At 44.8% G+C, this 17,291-nt stretch overlaps 3 pseudogenes; all 3 read left to right on the plus strand.

Moving 5' to 3' along the window:
* The first annotated feature begins 11,424 nt into the window (after positions 1 to 11,424).
* On the plus strand, positions 11,425 to 11,543 carry LOC143948880 (5S ribosomal RNA; annotated as a pseudogene).
* Positions 11,544 to 14,820: 3,277 nt separating this feature from the next.
* Positions 14,821 to 14,939, plus strand: LOC143948347 (5S ribosomal RNA; annotated as a pseudogene).
* A 323-nt stretch (positions 14,940 to 15,262) lies between these two features.
* On the plus strand, positions 15,263 to 15,381 carry LOC143947192 (5S ribosomal RNA; annotated as a pseudogene).
* The last annotated feature ends 1,910 nt before the right edge of the window (positions 15,382 to 17,291 follow it).

Here is a 17,291-nt window from a genome sequence, read left to right on the forward strand (position 1 = left end):
TGGGCTCTAAGGGTATCCTCAGGAAAATCCCCATTCGAGCTCAGAGTATTAAATAAATTCACCAAGCGCGGGCCGAGAATAGGGAGGAAGGTCTTAAAGTATTGTGCGGTATATCCGTCAGGGCCCGGAGCCTTACCCACCTTCGGAGGTCCCACGGCCGTCTGGACTTCTTCCAGTGTGATCGGGTCCTCCAAGTACTCCCGTGATTCCGATGAGAGGGTTGGTAGACCAGAACCGGTTACATATCTGTCTATATTGTCCTGTCCAGACCCTGAATCGGGCAGGTTGTAGAGATCAGAGTAACATTTTTCAAAGACTTCGACTATTTGGGTTGGGGTAGAGGCCCTCTGGCCATTCTCATCTATGAACTGTGGTATGTAAGAGCCAGATTTCAACTCCTTTACCGACCTGGCTAAGATTTTTCTGCATTTGTCCTCTGACTCCTACGTCAGTTTACGACAAAACTGGAGTGCCGCTTTCGCTTTATAATGGAGTAGGACAGCAATATGGGTATGGAGTGTCCCCAATTCAATCTCTAAGGTCCGTAAGGGGGTATGTTTATGTTTCGCTTCCACAGAGGCAAGTTCACGAAACAGATTAGCAAGCTGTTCCTTCCGTGTTCGTTTGATGCGCGCCCCGTGCCTGATAAGTACCCTGCGGAGTACTGACTTGTGAGCCTCCCAAATTATCCCCGGGTCACAGTCCTGCTTTAGTTTTCTTGGAAATAAAGGTCCAATTCCCTGGTCACATCTGCTAAAACTTCCGGTATCTGGAGGAGGCTCTCATTAAGGTGCCAGAATAGAGACCTAGGTGAGGGGTAGGGAGCGAGGAGCAAGAGGCAGAAGTGTCAACCGATGGCGAAAGGGGACATTAAAGTCCCCACCTAATATCAATTGGCCCTCCCGAAAGTCACATAATCTGTGCAGGGTAGTTCTGAGGAACGTGTCTTGGTGATCATTGGGAGCGTACACAGTGGCAAATGTAAAAAGGCGCTCTCCAATGTGGCCCCTAAGAAAAAGATATTGGCCCCCAGGGTCCACCAGAGAATCCTGGAGAACCCAGGGGAGCCTGCTAGAGATCAGAATGGAGAGGAGGGGTTAGTAGAGTGGTAGACCTTAGGGAAGGATCTCGACCATAGAAAGGGGAGGCTAGTATTTTTAAAATGTGTTTCTTGTATAAAGGCCACATCAGTACAGGATGTGTTCAGTTCTCACAGGAGGATCCACCGTTTTTCAGGGGAGTTCAGTCCCTTAACGTTTAGAGAGGTGACCTTGACTGAGTCTGCCATCGCTCCTCGGGGAGGGGGAGGGGGACATCAGAGAAAAGCAAAGAAAGTTGAACCAAGGTAGGTTTTGGGTAGGTAATGCATGGCGGGAACTAAGGGGGAGAAAGGAAGGGCAAATGCAAGGAAAGGTAAAGGGAAAAAGAGGCCGGGCACCTCAACCCCAGGGGGAGAGGGAAATTAAGGGTTGTCCGCACTCAACAGTACAGGAAGGGTATACTAAAACAGCACAATTATGCTATAGCGCTTACCAGATGTACACTGGGTTTAACGCGCTGTCCTACTTGGGTGATTGGGTAGACAGGTTGGAGAGGGAGCCCCCGAATCCTAGTCCCCCCAGCCCCGGCAGTGGTAAATGTCACGTCTGATACCGGTATGCAAATAAAAGACAATCAGTAACATTAAAGAAACAAAAAACAATAGTATAACCAAAACAGAGGTAGAGCATATAACTGTTAGCACTGAGGGGTCTCCTCGGCTCGCCCTAAACGTAGGCATGCACGAGGGAGCCCGTCACAACAGAAAAGGCATCACAGAATGGGATCCACCACCCCCCGTCCCATACCCCTAAAGTACATGCAGTCCCCGAACAAATGCATTTCTCCCTTTGGCAGATTGTCCTCTCCTTACCCCCTCTCCCCCGTCCACGCCCCGGGGGGAAAAGGGGCAGGGAAGGGGGGAAAGAGGGAGTGGAAGGGGGGAAAGGGGGAGTGGAAGGGGGAAAGGGGGAGGGAAAGGAGGGAAGGGAAGGGTGGGAAGGGGGGGAAGGGAGGGGGGAAACAGGGGAGAGGGGACAAACATGCAGAAATGTCAAGTCCTTTAGCGCACTCCCACCAGCAAACACCCGGACCCCATAAATTTCAACTCCTCCCCTCCATGGTCACCACATCAAGATGAAAGAGAAGCAGCCCTGGTCGGTGCATGGAAAATCCGGCAGGCCAGGGGCTGGGGCCACCATCCCTCCATCCAATGGGAGACTTCACCCGAGCAGCAGTCCTGGGGCCCGCCAATTAGTGTCTCTCCTGCATCTCCAGAGGGAGGCTGGGACTGCCCAAACAGTAAGGGGTAAATCCTCCAGGGGGGTCCAGAGTCACCCTGGAGGGAAGCAGTGTCTCGTACCATTAGGCTCAATAAATAAGTCATCCAGGGTCCCCGAAAGCTGCAGAAGGCAATGTCGGCAAAGAGTAGGTGGGAGCCAGGGGGAGAGGACACATATGCGGGAATGTCAAGCCCTTCCAGTACAGCGCATTAGGTATCACTCAGACCCCCCAAAGTGCAAATCCCCCATCTAAGGTCAAGACTCCAGAAGGGAAGATGAGCCGCCCTGGTCTGTACATGAAAGAACCTGCTGCCAAGGGGTTGGGGCCATCATCCCTTCCTCCAATGGGAGATGCCACCGGCATGACAGCCCCGTGTCCTGCCAAGTGGTGCCCCTCTGACAATGTCGTTGTGGTATATGTGGAGCATCCAGGGAGAGGCAGGGACCACCCAAACAGTGAGGGGTAAAGCCTCCAAGGGGGACCGGTGTCAGACAGGAGGATAGCGGTGTCTTGTACAAGTTGGTTAATTAGACAAGTCATCCAGTGTGTTTCTGTGAGCAGCGGAAAGAAAGGTCGGTAAGGATTATGAATGGGTGGGGGCCAGGGAGTGCATAAAACTGCCACCAGATGACCGGGGCAGAGAGGGCAAGGGGATGAAAGTCAGATCTGGTAGGTGGGGGCGGGGGTGAGGAGTGTCCCTCATATTACTCGCGTTGGCCATACCTTGAAGCTGAGCGCTCTGCATACCCAGGACGTTCTTCTGTATAATCTAGCCTATCTGTACACATTAGTCGGTCCTCTGTATACAGAGAGGAGAGAGGCTTGGGTATACAGAGAGCTAATGTATAAAGAGCAGCTAGTGTATACAAAAGACATCCAAGGTTATACAGAGAGACTCGTGTATGCAGAAGACCGGCTAGTTTATACAGAGAGGCAAAGTGTACAAAACACAGGCTAGATTATACAGAAGAACGTCCTGGGTATGCATAGATGGAGGCTAGGGTATACAGAGAGAGAGACTGTGTTACACAGAGAGGCAGGAGTATGCAGACTTGCTAGTGTATACAGATGGACTAGTGTATACAGTAGACCGGCTAGTTTATACAGAGAGGCTAATGTGTACAAAAGACAGGCTAGTTTATACAGATAGGCTAGATTATACAAAAGAACGTCCTGGGTATGCAGAGATGAAGGCTAGGGTATACAGAGAGAGAGTGAGGCTGGGTTACACAGAGAGGCAGGAGTATGCAGACTTGCTAGGGTATACAGAGAGAGAGGCTAGAGTATGCATACTTGCTAGTGTATACAGGCGGACTAGTGTATACAGAAGACCGGTTAGTTTATACAGAGAGGCAAATGTGTACAAAAGACAGGCTAGTGTATACAAATAGGCTAGATTATAGAGAAGAACGTCCTGGGTATGCAGAGATGGATGGCTAGTGTATACGGATAGGCTAGATTATACAGAAGAACGTCCTGGGTATGCAGAGATGGAGGCTAAGGTATACAGAGAGAGACGCTAGAGTACGCATACTTGCTAGTGTATACAGATGGACTAGTGTATACAGAGGACCGGCTAGTTTATACAGAGAGGCTAATGTGTACAAAAGACAGGCTAGTGTATACAAATAGGCTAGATTATAGAGAAGAACGTCCTGGGTATGCAGAGAGAGAAGTTGGGTTACAAAGAGAGGCTAGTGTATGCAGACTTGCTAGTGTATACCGGTGGACTAGTGTATACAGAGAGGCTTGGGTATACAGAGAGCTAATGTATAAAGAGATGCTAGTGTATACCGACGGACTAGTGTATACAGAGGACCGGCTAGTTTATACAGAGAGGTTAATGTGTACAAAAGACAGGATAGTTTATACAGATAGGCTAGATTATACAGAAGAACGTCCTGGGTATGCAGAGATGGAGGCTAGGGTATACAGAGAGAGAGAGCGAGGCTGGGTTACACAGAGAGGCAGGAGTATGCAGACTTGCTAGTGTATACAGATGGACTAGTGTATACAGTAGACCGGCTAGTTTACACAGAGAGGCTAATGTGTACAAAAGACAGGCTAGTGTATACAGATAGGCTAGATTATACAGAAGAAGGTCCTGGTTTATGTAAGAGATGGAGGCTAGGGTATGCAGAGAGAGAGGCTTGGTTCCACAGACTTGCTAGTGTATACAGACGGACTAGTGTATACAGAGGACCGGCTAGTTTATACAGAGAGGCTAATGTGTACAAAAGACAGGCTAGTGTATACAGATAGGCTAGATTATACAGAAGAACGTCCTGGGTATGTAGAGATGGATGCAACTACTTTTGAAACATATAAAGTGCTTTTTTCATATTTTGGTGCTGTTAAAAAGTGCTGTGTTGTCAGTGGTGATATCAATGTGACAGTTAATGTGGAGAACTACAACTATTCAAAATAGAGCAAAAGAGTGCTAAAGTTTATTTTGTTAAGTCATTGACTGATAGACGTTAAGTAATTGGCCGTTATTGGTTTGGCAGTACATGGTTTATATTGATGTAAGATAGTTTTATTCTCTACTTATAGCCGAGTTTTAGACGACTTTATTATTAGCATTATTCGCATTATTCATATATATTATGCAGAGTGTAAATATTGCAGTGAGACGATATTGCTTTTAAAAGATTTGTATTATTATACATAGCATTGTTAGCAGACCAATAGGACAATTTACATGGCTTAATATTGCAGAGCGTAATTTATCAGGAAAGAGATCCAAAGCGTTAGTTGCAGTAGCTTCATAAAACTGAGATATCGTTGCATTACTCTAAATTTAAAAGTTGTTCCGGTAGCACTGAAAAGACGATATTAGATGAGTGATCTACACATTTCGTTTACTATTTCACTATACCGGCTAAATGTTAATATGTTAATATGTGCTGCGTGTAAGGTAGAAATTAGATGGTTTAGTGTGAGCTGGATTTAGAGATAGTAATCTGTTTATACTAGTAATAAATATAGCAAAATAACTATAACGGGTTTAAGTGGAAATACACGAAATAACAGCAACAACGTGTGTAGGTTTTTATCAATCAAGTTAATTACGTGTCAGCAGCTAAATATTCTGCAATAGCAGAGATTAAGTATTGCAGTCGAAATGCGATCGGAAGCGTTAGTTGCAGTAGCTCCAAAATGACTGAGAAATCATTTCATTACTCTAAATTTAAAAGTTATCCCGGTAGCACTGAGTGGACTGATATTAGATGAGTGATCGTTCTAGTACAAATTCAGTTTCCTATAGCAGAGAGATACCAGTTACTGTGAGACGAGTAATTAAACTGTTCACGGTAGCATTGCATTACTCTTAACATGTGCAGCGTGTAAAGAAGCAATAAGATGGTTTTGTATTATCCTAAAATTAGCAGTATACGTAATAAAGGTGAGTAGGTAACCTGGATTTAGACATAGCAAACTCTATAATCTAATTTAGCAAAATTAGAAAGGATAATATTGAGACAGTATATACAGGTAGAGTTTAAGTGGAAATACACAAAATATCTAGCTTACCTTTACATTGTTCAATAGAGCGTTGCAAAGTAATACCAAGGCAAAATGTCGGAATAGCAATTAGATGAGATGATTGCTGTAATCATGAAATATCAGCAACGACTAGGTTTCTATCGGGTGAGAAAGTATAATAACTGGCAAAGTATGACATGGCAAAGAGACAAATTGCATTAGAGATGTGAGATGGACATGAAATGTCAATCCCCATTGGTTACTTACATGTAAACGCGGCTACATACAGCAAAGTGTGAGCTAAGCAGCTAAAGGGTATTTAAGAGTAAATTGACGTAGCTTGAAAATTCCAACGTGTAAATCGTTCCATTAATTATGCTACGCACGAAGACGGCTTACACTGACTGTTTTCCGTGATAACCGGTCATCGGCATAATGTATCAGTAACCATGAACATTGATAGTGATAGACAGCTTACATTAGGATGTATGCATGATGTGAATGTAAAATGAATGTAAAATAGTTGCATTATGTGTTATTAATGTAATCAAACTGTATTGCTTTGCTTTGCTACTGCAACCACTTCTCAATCAAGTTAACCGTCCCACTGCTTTTCTCACATTTTGCCGCTGTTAAATTATGTGTTGCAAGTGTTATGTGTTACAAATGGTTATCAGTGTGACAGTTAATGTGGAGAAGAAGTAATACACAAAATAGAGTCAGAAAGAGAATCCTATTGCATAGAGGTATCGAGAGATGGTTGCATTAATCTTAATGTGCAGTGTGTAAAAGGTTTTAAAAAGATGGTTTTGTGTGACTTTTGCTTTAACGTAAAATTAGCTGTAGACTTTATAACTTGTTACAATGATTTAGAGATAGTAATCTCTATAAAATAATAATAATAAGTATAGCAAAACAAATTAGGAACATTTTGAGGCAGTATGTATAGGTCGAGATATAGTGAATACACAAAAGGGATCAAGGGATAGTAGCAAAGTCAAGGGATAAATGCAAAGGTACTCTATTTAACAGTAAATTGACGTAGCTTGCAAATTTCAACGTGTCAATCGTTCCATTAATTTTGCTGCGCACGAAGACGGCTTACACTGACTGTTTTCCGTTTCCACTGGAAAGAGAATCCTATTGCATAGAGGTAGCGAGAGATGGTTGCATTAATCTTAATGTGCAGTGTGTAAAAGGTTTTAAAAAGATGGTTTTGTGTGAATTTTGCTTTAACGTAAAATTAGCTGTAGACATTATAACTATGGTTAGGTTTACAAAGATTTAGAGTTAGTAATCTCTATAATATAATAATAATAAGTATAGCAAAACAAATTAGGAAAATATTGAGGCAGCATATATAGGTCGAGATAAAGTGAATACACAAAAGGGATCAAGGGATAGTTGCAAAGTCAAGGGATAAATGCAAATGTACTCTATTTAATAGTAAATTGACGTAGATTGCAAATTCTAACGTGTAAATCGTTCCATTAATTTTGTTACGCACGAAGACGGCTTACACTGACTGTTTTCTGGAAAGAGAATCCTATTGCATAGAGGTAGCGAGAGATGGTTGCATAAGGCAGAAAGACGGCTTACACTGCTTTTCTCACATTTTGCTGCGGTAAAAAGAAATGTTTTGTCACTGTGTTCTAACTGTGACAGATAAGGTGGAGAAAAAGAAGTAATACAGTACATGACAGCTGATACTGGTTGAGTAATAAAACTGTTTTATTAAGATGTAAGACTAGTTTTATTCTCTACATATAGGCTTTTCAGAGAGTTGTATAATATAGGCGACCAATAGGACATTTAAATGGCTTAATATTGTAGGGAGGAAGTATCGCAGTTCAAAGGTAAGAGATTGAAAGCTTAGCTTGAAAATGGCCGAGAAATAGTGGCGTTAGTCTAAATTTAAAGGATATGCCGGTACCAATGAGAAAGCTTATATTAGACTAGTTGATCTTTGCATTACACAATCCTATTATTATTATTATTATTATTATTATTATTAAGATCATAGTGCAGAGAGATACTCAGTTAATGTCAGAGATACTCGGTCAATGTCAGAAAAGCAATAAAACTGTTTACATCGTTAGAGAGCGATAGTTACATTACTCTTAGTATGTGCAGCATGTCTGGTAGCAAATGGATGGTTTTGTGAACATTTTGCATTAAGGTACAATTAGCGGTAGAACTCATGGAAGTGAATAGATTTAAGCGGATTTTGAGATAGTACTCTCCATTTCTAATAAGAAATAAAGAAAAATAAGTCAGGATGGTGTGTCAGGACTGTCACATACTCACAGTTCCGGTACAAATATGCAAAATAGAGAAAAAGAGTACATGGTTTATTTTGATGTATGATAGTTTTATTGCATGCTTGATGTGGATGATTAAAATCGTGTAGTGATCTATATTTAGCATAAGAATGAAAAGGCATAACCTGGCAATGAGACAAACTCCATTAGAGATGTGAGCTAGATGAAATGATGAGATGTCTCTGTATAGCCCAGATTGTCTTCTGTTATCACTTAGCCTACCCTCTAAATTCACTAGCCTCTCTATATACACCAGCATGTTTACACTAGCCGGTCTTCTGCATACAATAGCCTGTCTTCGATATACACTAGCCTATGTTCTGAATACACTAGCCCGTCTTCTGTCTTCTGTATGCCCTAGCCTGTCTTCTGTATACATTAGTCTCTCTGTATAAACTAGCATCTCTGTATACCCCAAACTGTCTTCTGTAAAAACTTGTCTCTCTTTATAGCCTGTCTAGCCTTTCTTCTGTACACACTAGCTTCTCTGTATACACTAACCAGGCTTCTATATACAATAGCTCTATATACCCTCTCTAGTATATAGTGTTCTCTATAGTGTTCTGCATCTCCGTAGTGGTAGCCTCTCCGTAGAAGCCAGCCTTTATTCTGTATTCACTAGCCTTTCTTCTGTATGCTGTAGTCTTTTATATATACTAGCTTCTCTGTACACCCTTGCATCTCTGTAATACACTAAACCCTCTGTATACCACAGCCTGTCTTCTGTATACACTAGACTGTAAACACTAGCTAGAATACACCAGCCTGTCTTCTGTACCCACTAGAATCTCTGTATACACTACCCAGTCTTCTGTATACACTGTCAGCTTGCATGTATACCCAAGCCTGTCTTCTGTATACACTAGTCTCTCTATATCCACTGTCCTATCTGTATACACTCGACTCTCTCTATACACTAACCTCTCTATATACACTAACATCTTTGTATATACTAGCCTCTCTTTAAATTAGCCTCTCTGTGTACCCCAGCCTCATTGTTTACTCTAGCATCTCTGTATACTCAAGCCTATCTGCTTACACGAGTCTGTATTCTGTATTCACTAGCCTGTATTCACTAGCCTTATATATACTAGCTTCTCGCTTCTCTGTACACCCTTGCATCTCTGTACACTAGACTCTCTGAATACACTAAACCCTCAGTATACCACAGCCTGTCTTCTTTATACATTAGACTGTAAAAACTAGCTAGAATACACCAGCCTGTCTTCTTTACCCAATAGACTCTCTGTATGCACTACTCAGTCTTCTGTATACACTGTCAGCTTTGATGTATACCCAAGCCTGTCTTCTGTATACACTAGTTTCTCTATATGCACTGTCCTTTCTGTATACTCTCGACCCTCTCTATACATTAACCTCTCTATATACACTAACATCTTTGTATATACTAGCCTCTCTTTAAATTAGCCTCTCTGTGTACCCCAGCCTCACTGTTTACTCTAGCATCTCTGTATACTCAAGCCTATCTACATACACGAGTCTTCTGTATTGTGTATTAACTAGCCTTTCTTCTGTATGCTGTAGTCTTCTATATATACCAGCTTCTCTGTACACTCTTGCATCTCTGTAAACACTGTGTAAACTAGCCAGTCTTATGTATACACTCGCCGACTGTATACACTAGACTCTCTGAATACACTAAACTCTCTGTATACCACAGCCTGTCTTCTGTATACACTAGACTGTAAAAACTAGCTAGAATACACCAGCCTGTCTTATGTACCCACTAGACTCTCTGTATACACTACCCAGTCTTCTGTATAGAATGTCAGCTTTCATGTATACCCTTTCTGTATACACTAGCTTCTCTATATGCACTGTCCTTTCTGTATACACTCGACTCTCTCTATACACTAACCTCTCTATATACACTAACATCTTTGTATTTGTCTTTAAACTAGCCTCTCTGTGTACCCCAGCCTCACTGTTTACTCTAGCATCTCTGTATACTCAAGCCTATCTACATACACGAAACCTGTATTCTGTATTCACTAGCCTTTCTTCTGTATGCTGTAGTCTTCTATATATACCAGCTTCTCTGTACACCCTAGCACTGTAACAGTACTAGGTTCCTGTATTACAGAAACAGAACACCAGCAATAAGGTGTATACTGTGCAGGAGGCACACAACACCGACTCTAACTTCTGCACTGCAGATGCATATATTGCAGAAATTTAACACCAGTAATAAAGGGTAGCTTCAGGTGTGTACTGTGCAGGAGGCACATAACACCCACTGTAACAGTGCTAGGTTCCCAAGCAGTAAAGACACTGTCCCTGCCTATAGTCCTCTTTCCCTGACCACCGCAACACACTATACAAGGCCGCCGCGCTCGCGGCCTTATATAGTGTGGGGTGTGTACTAAACCCCCCTGAGCTATAATTGGCCACAGGAATCCTGCCTGTGGTGAATTGTGGCTCTCCTCACAGAGGATGTCACATCTGTTCTTATTATATAGAACCTATTATGCTCCTCGTAAACTTTTTCAGTTTGGCCGAACGATCTCGGAGGCTAAGCATTGTCGGGCCTGATTAGTAACTGGATGGGAGACCAACTGGGAATACCAGGTGCCGTAGGATTCTTTTTATGTTGTTGGCGTTGACATGGTTTATTTTTTCCGCTTGTTTCCCAAGGTGATCATCTTGGCATTTGTCAAGAGGGCTGAGAGAGTCCAAAGAAATCTCCTATTTCCACATCCCCCTGAAAGCGCCCGATCTCATCTGATCTCAGAGGCTAAGCAGGGTCCGGCCTGGATAGTACCTAATTAAAGGTGCCGTAGGAATCTTTTTATATTAATGGCTTTGACCTGTTTTTCTTTCGCTTGTTTCCCAAGGTGACCATTTCAGCATCAGTCAAGAGTTTTGAGTATGTCCCAAAGCGTTCGCCTGAGGTCACATCACCCTGAAAGCGCCCAATCTCAGAGGCTAAGCAGGGTCTGGGTCAGATGGGAGACCGGCAGGGTCTATGTTGTTGGCGTTGAACTTTTTTTTTTCACTTGTTTCCCAAGATAACCATCTTGGTATTTGTCAAGAGGGTTGAGAGTGTCTAAATAGAACACATATGGCCACATCACCCTGAAAGCGCACAATCTCATTGATCTCAGAGGCCTAGCAGTGTACGGCCTGGTTAATACCTGTATGGGAGACCATCTGTGAATACCAGGTGCCGTAGGCTTCTTTTTATGTTGTTGGCGTTTACCTGTTTATTTTCGCTTGTTTCCCAAGGTGACCATCTTGGCGCTTAACAAGAGGGTTGAGAGTGCCCAAAGAGATCACCTACGGCCCCATCACCCTGAAAGCGCCCAATCTCATCTGATCTCAGAGGCTAAACAGTGTCGGGCCTGGTTAGTACCTGGATGGGAGACCGCCTGGAAATACCAGGTGCCATAGGCTTCTTTTTTTGTTGTTGGCTTTGACCTGGTTTTTTTCCCTTGTTTCCCAAGGTGACCATCTTGGCATTTGTCAAGAGGGTTGAGAGTGCACAAAGAAATTGCCTACGGGCACAACACCCTGAAAGCGCCCAATCTCGTTTGGTCTCAGAGGCTAAGCAGGGTTGGGCCTGGTTTGTACCTGGATGGGAGACCGCCTGGGTTTTCCAGATGCCGCAGGCTTCTTTTTATGTTGTTGGCGTTGACTTGTTTTTTTTGTTTGTTTCCCAAGGTGACCATCTTGGCGTTTGTCAAGAGGGTTGAGCGTGCATTTGATCTCAGAGGCTAAGCAGGGTTGGGACATGGTTAGTACCTGTATGGGAGACCGCCTGGGATTTCTCAATGCCATAGGCTTTAGTTTTAAGCTGTTGGCATTGACTTATTTTTTTTATTTTTATTATTCTTTTATTAAGTAGAACAACATAAATATAACAGTCAACCATACAGCATGACCCAGGGTCACAATTACATGCTAACAAAAAATAGGCAGCCAAATAACTCTGGGTTCTCAGAGGGGAGTCCTACAGTTTCATGCAGAAAATAGAGAAACCCCACCTCCGACATGTAGTACAGTATAACTAGTGCAGCTCCGTTCGGACAAATGTAATCATGGAGAACAACTGGGACCACAGCGAGCCAGCTTATCATGACCTACGTGAACCAGAGTAAAATATGAGCCGGTCATGTCCAGAACCCTGGGGTTCTTCTGGGTCCTGAAGGCTAGTAAGGAGACAAGGCATAGTTAAAAGGGAGGACGGGGGAAGAAGAGAGTGCAAAGACGGAGAGAGAGGAGGTGGGGGGATGGCGGCGGGGAAAAAAAGAAAAATAAAGACAAAAAGGGAGGGGGGGAATGCCACCCAGGGCAGACATGGCCTACGTAGGTAAACGTTAGATGTTCAGTCGTTTTCTGGGACGGAGGCACTGCTCACCTCCCGAATGTAGTCTCGAGTACCAGTAAAATACCTCCAGGGCCTTCATGTAACACTAAATGCCTCTTCAGTGTTGTGAAGGGTGGCGGTCAATTCTTCCATCCGGAGAATATGATTGACTTTGGAATACCACAGCACCTTGGATGGGGGCTAAGGCTGCCTCCACAGTGCGGGAATGCAGGCCCGGGCGGCATTCAGGAGTTGCATCGTGAGGGTTTTTTTTGTATTTTCGAACAGGCTGTTCGGTCAAGTGTAGAAGGCACGCTACTGGGAACCCAAAAGTTCCTCAAGGTCGGGCATGCCCAGAAAAGGTGTCCCATGGTCCCCATATCTGAATTTCACCTCCAACAAACATCCGGGATCGATCTATCCATTTTATTCAGAAGGTATGGGACTCTATACCAGCGTGAGACTATCTTGTATCTTGATATTGGTTTGCGATGGAAGCTTTATGTACTAAGGTCAGGATCTTCCCTATCTGTTGTGGGGTAAATGTGATGCCTAAGTCCCTCTCCCATTTGTGGATAAATGGTGGGGGTCGACTCCTCCTCCTGACTACTCAATAGGTTGTACAGAAGGGAGAGGGTGTGTCGCACAGGTTCCCTTTTGTGACAGATGGATTTATAGGGTGTCAGGTCTCTAGGAGTGTAGGGGGCCCTTTGTATGGCCAGAAGAAAGTGACGAAGTTGATAAGCACTAAACAAGTCAAGCGGAGGGTCAGAAAGCTCGGCGACAGTTTGCGTGGTCGGGAGCCTTCCCATGGGCCACACCTCTCCCAGACGCTGTTTCCCCACCACTGTCAACTGTCGCAGTTTCTTGTTGGTAAATCCCGATGGGAAGTCTGGATTCCCTATAACCGGAGTCATTGGTGATGACAGGGGAGCAATGTGTGTGCAGCGGAACAACCTCCGCACAACAGCCAACGTAGCTCCCACTACGGGGTGACCTCTGAGGTCTTTTGGTAGGGAGGACAGGAGCCACGGGGAGGTCAATAGGGGAATGGATCCATCCTCAATCTCCATCTCCACCCACTGCTTGTGTGGGCCATTACAATGCCAATCAACGACTCTCGCTAGCAGAGTCACTCTGTAGTATTGTCTGAGATCTGGGAGACCCAGACCCCCCTTGTCCTTTGGTCTGGCAAGCAATTGCAAACGGGCTCTGGGCGGTTTGCGCGCCAAAATAAAGTCCCGGAGCAGCACCTGCAGTTGTCTGAAAAAAATTGGGGGTAACCGGATCGGTAATGTCTGGAACATGTATAAGATCCGAGGGAGGGCCATCATTTTTAATGCATTACAGCGCCCGAACCAGGTCAGTGTTAAAGCATGCCAGTTTCCCAAATCAGATTTCAGTCTATCCAGGAGAGGGACAAAATCAAGCAGGTACAATTGCGCTAAATCGGCTGCGATGTCAACGCCCAGTTAACGTATAGATTTTTCAGCCCAGTAGAATGGAAAAGAGGAGCGGAGCCTCTTGGCCTCACCATCCGGGACCGATATATTCAATACAGCCGACTTGGCGCAATTGTTTTTATAGTTTGATAGGCTGCCGTGTCGCTGTAGAGACGCAAGTATTTTGGGAAGCAAAATGTGTGGATTGGAGATGGAAAAAATTAGATCATCAGCGTACGCCGCAATTTTGTGCTGTGCCGAGGGTTTGGATATGCCAGTAATATTCGGGTCATTCCGAACGTGACACATAAGTGGTTCCAGTGTCAGAATAAAAATTAGGGGAGACAGAGGGCACCCCTGCCTCGTCCCATTAGTGATGGGGAAAGAGTCCGAGCACCACTCGGTCACCCGTACCGCTGCCGATGGCGTGGAGTAAAGCGACATTACCCAGCTCATCATGTTGGGGCCAAGACCTATATGTTCCAGGGTGGCCTGCATAAAGTTCCAGGCCACCCTGTCAAAGGCCTCCTCCGCGTCCGTTGACAGCATAAGCAAGGGCCCTCCCTGTACATGCGCCGCATGGATTAAATTGAGGACTCGGGCCGTATTGTCTCTAGCTTCCGACTTATTTTTATTTTTTTGCGTGTTTCCTAAGGTGACCATCTTGGCATTTGTCAAGAGGGTTGAAAGTGCCTGAAGAGATTGCCTACGGGCACATCACCCTGAAAGCACCCGATCTCGTTTGATGTTGGAGGCGAATAGAGTCGGGCCTTGTTAGTACCTGGATGGGAGACCGCCTGGGAATACCAGGTGTCGTAGACTTCTTTTTATGTTGTTGGCGTTGACCTGTTTTTTTTTCGCTTATTTCCCAAAGTGACCATCTTGGTGTTTGTCAAGAGGGTTGAGAGTGCCTGAAGAGATTGCCTATGGCCACATCACTCTGAAAGCACCCAATCTCATCTGATCTTGGAGGCTAAGAAGAGTCGGGCCTGGTTAGTACCTGGATGGGAGACCACCTGGGATTACCAGTTATTGTAGACTTCTTTTTATGTTGTTGGCGTTGATTCGTTTTCTTTTTTTTGCTTGTTTCCCAAGGTGACCATCTTGGCATTTGTCAAGAGGGTTGAGAGTGCCCAAAGAGATCGCTTACAGCAGCATCACCCTGAAAGAGCCCTATCTCTTCTCTTTTCTGAGGCTAAGAAGGGTTGGGCCTAGTTAGTACCTGGATGGGAGATGGCGTTGGAATACCAGGTGCCGTATTCTTCTTTTTATGTTGTTGACATTGACCTGTTTTTTTTTTCACTTGTTTCCCAAGGTGACCATCTTGGCATTTGTCAAGAGGGTTAAGAGTGCCCGAATAGATCACCTACGGCCCCATCACCCTGAAAGCGCCCAATCTCGTCTGATCTCGGATGCTAAACAGTGTCGGGCCTGGTTAGTACCTGGATGGGAGACCGCCTGGGAATACCAGGTGCCATAGGCTTCTGTTTTTTTTGTTTTTTTATTTAGTAGTATGCGACATACAATGCAAAGGCAACTTCACAGAATGTGTGATACAAATAGTTATAAACAAACGATCATATTGCATGGATATCAGAGCCAATGGTAAGAAGTCTGAGGAGAATAGCACGTGTACAGCTTTGCGGTCATATTAAGATGAGATTAAAGCTCCATCTCGTTGGGATCCTCTACCACTTAAAATATTGTTGATACTAGCCCTGCTACCCTCGAAGAGTTTAGATATCCATAGATAGGGGAAGAGTATTGTGTAGTAGTCAAATGGGGTCGGAACATACCATTTTCTTTTCCCTTTTTTGAGTTAAGAAGGGAAATAGTAGAACTGAAAGGAGGGAGAAGGGGAAAGAGAAGATTGGGGAAGGAAATGGCAGAAAAGGAAAAGAAGGGGTAAGGGGGTGTCGTGGGTAGAGTGGATAGGGTGGGGTCCCCTCCCAGGGAGCAAGAGACGCCCTCGGCTCACCAGCTCATCAGCTGTCCAACGTTTGGAACAGCGATCTCCAACGATCACCATGAGCTTACTATGTCTTTCGGAGGTATTCTTCCGAAAAGCGAAACTGGGTCCAGTAGAACTATCTGTTCCCATGCTCCTCCGTTTTATCCCTCATTGTGGCAGTCAGGTCTTCCATTCGTTCAATATCATTTACCCTTGCGAACCACTGGGTCACCATTGGAGCAGATTGCTCTTTCCACTGACTTGGGATGCAGGCCCTAGCTGCATTGAGGAGATGTTTAAGTAAGGACTTATGATAACGCTTTCTCGACATAGGAGTTAGATTGAGAAGAACTGCTGCGGGATCATTGGCTAAGGAAATGTCTGTGAACTTGTGGATGAGTCTCAGGACAGGCTGCCAGAATGTTTGTAATTTAGGGCATTCCCAGAAAATGTGGAGAATGGTGCCAGTCTGTTGCCGACAGCGACAGCAGCGGTCAGATTGACCGGGGAATATTTTGGCCAACACCACCGGTGTACGATACCAGCGTGTGATCAGCTTATATGAGATCTCCTGATATTTACTGCAGAGTGACGACTTATGGGCGAAAAAGAGTATTCTGTCCTTCTGTGGTTTGGAGAATGTAGTTTGTAAGTCCCTTTTCCATTTAGCTAGGAAGGGTGGATCCGTGGAGGATTGTGCGTCTGTCAGGATTTGGTAGGACCTAGAGAGGGAACCACGAATTGGGCCATCATCCAGGCAAAGTTCCTCGAAGGGGTGGAATTGTCTAGAGAAGAACGAATGGTTAGGTAGTGATCCGAGGAAATGGATTAGCTGTCTAGCTCTCCAGCTATCCAATGCAACAGGTACTTGCTCTAGCAGTATGGTCCCCATGGGAATCAAGCCCGTGGGTCCAAGAAATAGGGCTGCTCTCAGAAGCCCTTTAGGGGCTTGCCTGGTAAAGGCCTGGTCAGACAGGCCCGGAGGGAATCTAGGATGTCCAATAATTGGGGTCATAGGAGAAGGGAAGTTAGTCAGGTGGGAAAGATGAAAAAAACTATCCATCTCGGCGAGCGAGGGGCCAATTAACGGGTGAGTAGTCACACAGTGCTCCAATGGCCTCCCCGCCCAAGGCAGACCAGCCAGTGGAACCCGCGCATTCTCCTGCTCTAGCTTGACCCATAGCTTCAGTTCCCCATGCCGGTGTCTTATCACATATGGTCCCCCATCGGATAGTGTCCGCTGTGTACTGCGCATGCGCAGTACACAGCAACACAGATTCCGAAAATTGCCGAGCATGAACGGCGCCTGCGCACTGAGTCCAGGTTCTATCCCCACTATCCAAGTGGACATAGAGTAAGAATATAAAAGAGCCGAGCGCAGCGAGGCCGAGCCCGAAGCGTGGCGAGCGAAGCTCGCCTGCGAGGGACCCTCTAATATTCAC

The sequence above is a fragment of the Lithobates pipiens genome, unplaced genomic scaffold, assembly GCF_037356315.1.
Source record: "Lithobates pipiens isolate NorthernLeopardFrog02 unplaced genomic scaffold, aLitPip1_a1.2 Scaffold_30, whole genome shotgun sequence".
In the NCBI taxonomy this organism is placed as follows: Eukaryota; Metazoa; Chordata; class Amphibia; order Anura; family Ranidae; genus Lithobates; species Lithobates pipiens.